Source organism: Oryzias latipes, chromosome 2, assembly GCF_053564925.1.
Source record: "Oryzias latipes strain Hd-rR chromosome 2, Olatipes_Hd-rR_3.1".
Taxonomy (NCBI): Eukaryota; Metazoa; Chordata; class Actinopteri; order Beloniformes; family Adrianichthyidae; genus Oryzias; species Oryzias latipes.
In genome coordinates, this window is record NC_136238.1 from 21021775 (window position 1) to 21028701 (window position 6927).

The 6927-nt window shown below is 39.2% G+C and overlaps 2 non-coding genes across 2 annotated transcripts; both read right to left on the reverse strand.

The window, feature by feature from the left end:
* Positions 1 to 1946: 1946 nt before the first annotated feature.
* On the reverse strand, positions 1947 to 2019 carry trnar-ucg (transfer RNA arginine (anticodon UCG)). Its single transcript has one exon. It is a non-coding gene; the product is annotated as a tRNA-Arg (tRNA).
* A 2197-nt stretch (positions 2020 to 4216) lies between these two features.
* trnar-ucg (transfer RNA arginine (anticodon UCG)) lies at positions 4217 to 4289 on the reverse strand. The gene has a single exon. It is a non-coding gene; the product is annotated as a tRNA-Arg (tRNA).
* Positions 4290 to 6927: the final 2638 nt, after the last annotated feature.

Here is a 6927-nt window from a genome sequence, read left to right on the forward strand (position 1 = left end):
TACATGAGATGTGATGGACACAGGAACATGAAGATCTCTGAAGGGGGATTTGGAGCCATGTCAGTTGAAAGTCTTCAGCAACAGCCCTAAAACATCCCAGCTTTAGAGGAGATCTGCATGGAGAAATGGACCAAACAGCCGTTTGTAAAAACCTGCTGAGGACCTCTTTTGGCAGGAAAAAGCTGCCATGGTTCTGCATTCTCCAACCGTTCCACACATGGTTTTCTGCCGCACCAGCACCTCTCTCCAAAACCAGTCTAGTCCTTTTCTAATGAAATCAATTCAAGTTTATGTCTATAGCCCAAATTCACAACAAAAGTCTTCTCAATGGGCTTCCTACCAGTAATTGTAAAGTAAACATACAATCAAAAAGGATCATAAATGCACTGAATTTCATTAGGATAACACTAAACTTTAACTAAACAGACTAAACTAAACTGGGCATTGTTGTAATACTGTTATTGTGTCAGTTGTACTGTTGTTGTTTTTTCCTACAAAGAGTTAATAAAACAACGGGAAGACTCGTGTCTAAAACACAAGAGGTTTTGGGCCCAGAGAATGCTGAAAAAGCTCTCTTTTCACGGTACTTTGTGGGTTAAACAGAGTTGTGAGTTTTTTCCTTTTCTCACAATAGAGAGGATAAGCTGTTTATAGACAAGCTGAGCGGAACGGACTATTGGGCAACATGGAAGTTTCAAATGGAGCTCTTGCTAAAGGCTAAAGGACTATGCATGGGGGCATGCTAACGTAGCCGGATGTGTTAGCCGTAGATGCTAACGCTCAAGCACAAGCGGAGTTTACCAGACGGAGAGAGAAAGCATTCTCCACGTTAGTGCTGAACGTGAGTACACCCCAGCTTTACCTGATAACAAGCTGCCAGACTCCCAAGGAATCGTGGACTACGCTTAAAGGCCATTTTGAGAGAGATACATTGGCAAACAAAGTGTTACTTAAGAAAAGAAATTTCAATGTGATATCAAGTATAGATGTCAATAAGTGAGAATCTTAAGCAAATAAAGGAACTGACTAATCAGCGTTAACTTGTGTTGAGAGGACGGCGCTAAACAAGTGCTTAAAGGTGTTCCCCAGTCCATTTTGGTGTTCTGTCTGAATTTTTTGTCGGGTTGGACTTTTCTTCTTTGATTGTTTCTGTTGTTTAGTGCAAACCCAAACTATAAAAGCGATCCCATTCTGTCCAGAGGTTGACCAATAGATCTGTTAATCTTGAGTATTTAAACGTCTATCAGTCTCCACCTTTTTTCTTCATCCAGTCAGTCGATAGTAGATCATTTTAAAACTCTGTTATTTCAGCTCAGATGCAGCTGTGCCTCAACGTCTTTCCATCTTTGTCCACCCACAAGAAAAACATGCTAATAACTTCTTGGACTTTGTGAATTAAGCAATTTGACTCCAATGTTTTTGCTATTATCCACCACCTTGACTACTAATAAAAATCATGGGCCCTAAAAACAGCAAACATTTGATTTGATCAAATCAAATATTGCAGAAATTTCTGATTCTTAACCAAGTTGAAGTTTTTCCTCCTGCTCTTCCTTTTGCTAGAATATTATTATGGATTTGGTCATTGAGTATTTGGACCATTTGACTTTCCTGCCAGAGTAAAAGCTCAAATGATGAGAAAACAATCGTTTCTTTGACAAATCAACTTGCAAAAAGTAAAATCTGATGATAGAAGTCTGTATTTTTCTGTTGCAGTGATCTGGATTTTCAAAGTCCTGATCCACACGGTGGAGGAAGACCAGCATATCATTCTAAAAGATTTGATCCCTTTCAAAACAAAAGCTGTTTTATTTAACCGAAGAATGGCAGCAGGGAGCAGCCACACTCCATAGACAGCTGCTGCTCCAATGACATCATCTACAGATCACCATGACCACTCAAATCAATGGTAGAAATAATGAATTCAGATGCTGAGAGTAACTCAACAACCATGAAGGGACTCGAACCCTCAATCTTCTGATCCGAAGTCAGACGCCTTGTCCATTAGGCCACATGGTCTGTGACAACATCCAGGTCCAGCTGCAGTTGGAGAACAACATCATCCAGCTGGATATTCTTCTTTTGTGTTAGCAGTGGTGTCTTCCAGGGTCTCCTACTAGAAGGTTTTCTTTCATTCAGAACTTGAAGGATGCTGTGAATTGAACCTGTTATTTCCTGTGTCTGCAGATCAGCTTAATTCTTTTTTGGTGATTATTCTGTCATTTGTTGTCATTTTCCATTACTTTGCTCTTCTATCCACAGAGGCTCTATACATGAGATGTGATGGACACAGGAACATGAAGATCTCTGAAGGGGGATTTGGAGCCATGTCAGTTGAAAGTCTTCAGCAACAGCCCTAAAACATCCCAGCTTTAGAGGAGATCTGCATGGAGAAATGGACCAAACAGCCGTTTGTAAAAACCTGCTGAGGACCTCTTTTGGCAGGAACAAGCTGCCATGGTTCTGCATTCTCCAACCGTTCCACACATGGTTTTCTGCCGCACCAGCACCTCTCTCCAAAACCAGTCTAGTCCTTTTCTAATGAAATCAATTCAAGTTTATGTCTATAGCCCAAATTCACAACAAAAGTCTTCTCAATGGGCTTCCTACCAGTAATTGTAAAGTAAACATACAATCAAAAAGGATCATAAATGCATTGAATTTCATTAGGATAACACTAAACTTTAACTAAACAGACTAAACTAAACTGGGCATTGTTGTAATACTGTTATTGTGTCAGTTGTACTGTTGTTGTTTTTTCCTACAAAGAGTTAATAAAACAACGGGAAGACTCATGTCTAAAACACAAGAGGTTTTGGGCCCAGAGAACGCTGAAAAAGCTCTCTTTTCACGGTACTTTGTGGGTTAAACAGAGTTGTGAGTTTTTTCCTTTTCTCACAATAGAGAGGATAAGCTGTTTATAGACAAGCTGAGCGGAACGGACTATTGGGCAACATGGAAGTTTCAAATGGAGCTCTTGCTAAAGGCTAAAGGACTATGCATGGGGGCATGCTAACGTAGCCGGATGTGTTAGCCGTAGATGCTAACGCTCAAGCACAAGCGGAGTTTACCAGACGGAGAGAGAAAGCATTCTCCACGTTAGTGCTGAACGTGAGTACACCCCAGCTTTACCTGATAACAAGCTGCCAGACTCCCAAGGAATCGTGGACTACGCTTAAAGGCCATTTTGAGAGAGATACATTGGCAAACAAAGTGTTACTTAAGAAAAGAAATTTCGATGTGATATCAAGTATAGATGTCAATAAGTGAGAATCTTAAGCAAATAAAGAAACTGACTAATCAGCGTTAACTTGTGTTGAGAGGTCGGCGCTAAACAAGTGCTTAAAGGTGTTCCCCAGTCCATTTTGGTGTTCTGTCTGAATTTTTTGTCGGGTTGGACTTTTCTTCTTTGATTGTTTCTGTTGTTTAGTGCAAACCCAAACAATAAAAGCGATCCCATTCTGCCCAGAGGTTGACCAATAGATCTACTAATCTTGAGTATTTAAACGTCTATCAGTCTCCGCCTTTTTTCTTCATCCAGTCAGTCGATAGTAGATCATTTTAAAACTCTGTTATTTCAGCTCAGATGCAGCTGTGCCTCAACGTCTTTCCATCTTTGTCCACCCACAAGAAAAACATGCTAATAACTTCTTGGACTTTGTGTATTAAGCAATTTGACTCCAATGTTTTTGCTATTATCCACCACCTTGACTACTAATAACAATCATGGGCCCTAAAAACAGCAAACATTTGATTTGATCAAATCAAATATTGCAGAAATTTCTGATTCTTAACCAAGTTGAAGTTTTTCCTCCTGCTCTTCCTTTTGCTAGAATATTATTATGGATTTGGTCATTGAGTATTTGGACCATTTGACTTTCCTGCCAGAGTAAAAGCTCAAATGATGAGAAAACAATCGTTTCTTTGACAAATCAACTTGCAAAAAGTAAAATCTGATGATAGAAGTCTGTATTTTTCTGTTGCAGTGATCTGGATTTTCAAAGTCCTGATCCACACGGTGGAGGAAGACCAGCAGATCATTCTAAAAGATTTGATCCCTTTCAAAACAAAAGCTGTTTTATTTAACCGAAGAATGGCAGCAGGGAGCAGCCACACTCCATAGACAGCTGCTGCTCCAATGACATCATCTACAGATCACCATGACCACTCAAATCAATGGTAGAAATAATGAATTCAGATGCTGAGAGTAACTCAACAACCATGAAGGGACTCGAACCCTCAATCTTCTGATCCGAAGTCAGACGCCTTGTCCATTAGGCCACATGGTCTGTGACAATATCCAGGTCCAGCTGCAGTTGGAGAACAACATCATTCAGCTGGATATTTTTCTTTTGTGTTAGTAGTGGTGTCTTCCAGGGTCTCCTACTAGAAGGTTTTCTTTCATTCAGAACTTGAAGGATGCTGTGAATTGAACCTGTTATTTCCTGTGTCTGCAGATCAGCTTAATTCTTTTTTGGTGATTATTCTGTCATTTGTTGTCATTTTCCATTACTTTGCTCTTCTATCCACAGAGGCTCTTTACATGAGATGTGATGGACACAGGAACAGTCCCTTCAACAACCATGAAGTGACTCGAACCCTCCAACTTCTGATCCGAAATCAGACGCCTTGTCCATTAGGCCACATGGTCTGTGACAACATCCAGGTCCAGCTGCATTTGGAGAACAACATCATCCAGCTGGATATTCTTCTTTTGTGTTTGCAGTGGTGTCTTCCAGGGTCTCCTACTAGAAGGTTTTCTTTTTCAGAACATGGCAGGTCCTCCCTATACGCGAATTACGCAGCCGCGTAGGGCCCCCGTCACCACCAGGGCCCCGAAGTGGCGAAAATAAATAAATAAAAAAGGCCCAAATCTGGCAACCCACTTCATAGCACGTCCATACCAACATGCGCTCTGAATGTTGTGCGAAAGAAAGTTGCCTGCACTTCAATGACCCCCCCCCTTCAACACCTGAACCAATCTGGCAACCCAAATAATGACCTTACGCCCCTCTTAGCAACGATTGGTCAACATCACTGCATCTGAGCCTGGCACAGTGTGCATTTAAGACATTTACGAACGCATTTGTTTCAATAAAGTTTGAAAAAAGAAAAAAACGAGCGCATTTTGTCACACTGATCAAAGCAACAACAAGACAACATCATGCCAAAGAGACTTTATCCATCATAAGCTGAAAAAAGAAAGAAAGAAGAAGAAATATGAAGAACTTCAACATCAATCACAAGGTAAGTTTGGAGGATGTTGGGGCCGTGTGTTTACATTATTATCCAGTATTTCTGTGCAGCTGCGCGATTTACGTAAAATACTAATCGATCAAGTGAAGATTGCACATAAACGTTGTAATTTCCAATGAAAAACTTGAAAATAATTCTGATACCCAAGTTTCCAAGATGCGGTCGGACATGACCTTCTAAAAGGGCGGAGAGCAGAGAAAATTAAATAATAATAATGGTATGATGGCTAAAAAATGTTTTAACTCACGTTATCGTTTTGTTTCATTGTTTTGCTAACACATATTAGTGCGTTCTGCATTTTCCGGTTTATGTCAGTATAGAAACTGCTGTTTATCTGTCATAGACAGTCAGGTAGTCTGACTTTTTCAACATTGAGTGTGTCTAAAATCTTGCATTGGCATGAGAATCAAAACTGCCAAATACAAAATAGGAAATAAATGTTCTCATTTATAAATGACAAACAAAATAAATGTACTAATTTTAAAATCATGAACGTACAAAATAATAGATAAAGAAGTGTATAAATGCTAATATTTCCATTTATACTCAAATTATTGTTCACATTTATTATTTATAAATGGGTGCATTTGTTTATTATTTGTATTTTGCCGTTTTAGTTTTACATAATGATGTTTTGCACAGTTTCTTCCCAGTTGACAGTTTCTTCTGCTCTGAACAAGTATTGGAGGTGGTGCAGCGTCCACATCCCAAGATGTTCCTGAAGTCACTGAAGATGGAATCTAAGGTCATTTTAATAGCTTGTAAAGTAATTAAAAAAAACAGTGTCTGCATAACCCATATTTTCATAAACAGCTGAAGAGTATGGAGCCCCAAACTGTTCCTAATTAAATAAATAAATATAATGTTCTGCAAATGTCCAATCAAAAAATACATCTCTCATAAATATATAAAAAGATCATGAAATTGTGAAAAACCTGCACACAGATTTTAAATGAGCCATTATATTATTAGTAGTATTCTGCTATAGTTAATTAGCGTCATCATTGATTATTGTATAATAATAGCTCTTGTTTTTTTAGCTGCAGAAGAAACTTTTGTCACCACATCTTCTGTAGAAAGAGAAAATGTTGATGCTGCTGCTGGTAAGTTCAAATCTACCCAATATGGCAGTGTTTTTCAACCTTTTCTGAGCCACGGCACACTTTAACCTTAAAATAAATCCCGCGGCACACCAGCATCCAAAAAAAAAAAAAAAAAAAGGAGAAACTCAGTCTGTATTGATCTACAGTCCCTCCACAATCTCACATGCATTTTTGAGATAATTGTTGTAGAAAAAGCTGGAAACTGCAGCTGTTTTTTTCTAAAAGATGCAATAAAAGTTAAGTTAGAAGATTTAAAAACAGTTTGAACTGTGTTCGTTGGTTTCAAGACGTTTAACAACAGATCTCCTTGTGCCCTGTCACTCTCACAACCCAATGCATCATGGGAGATGTAGTGCATAAAACAGCCGGCGGAGATCGGTTTTCGGAGCTTCATTGTTTTGTTCACTTGTTCCACGGTCTGATACCGTATTCTGTGGAAAGCTACACCGCTAAAGACGAGCTTTAGCTGGTATTTTTGTTAGAACTGAGCGACTTTACGAGCTAAATCGGGACAAGGAAGTGAAGACTTTAACCACTTCTGATTGGTCAAACTGATGACATGTGATTA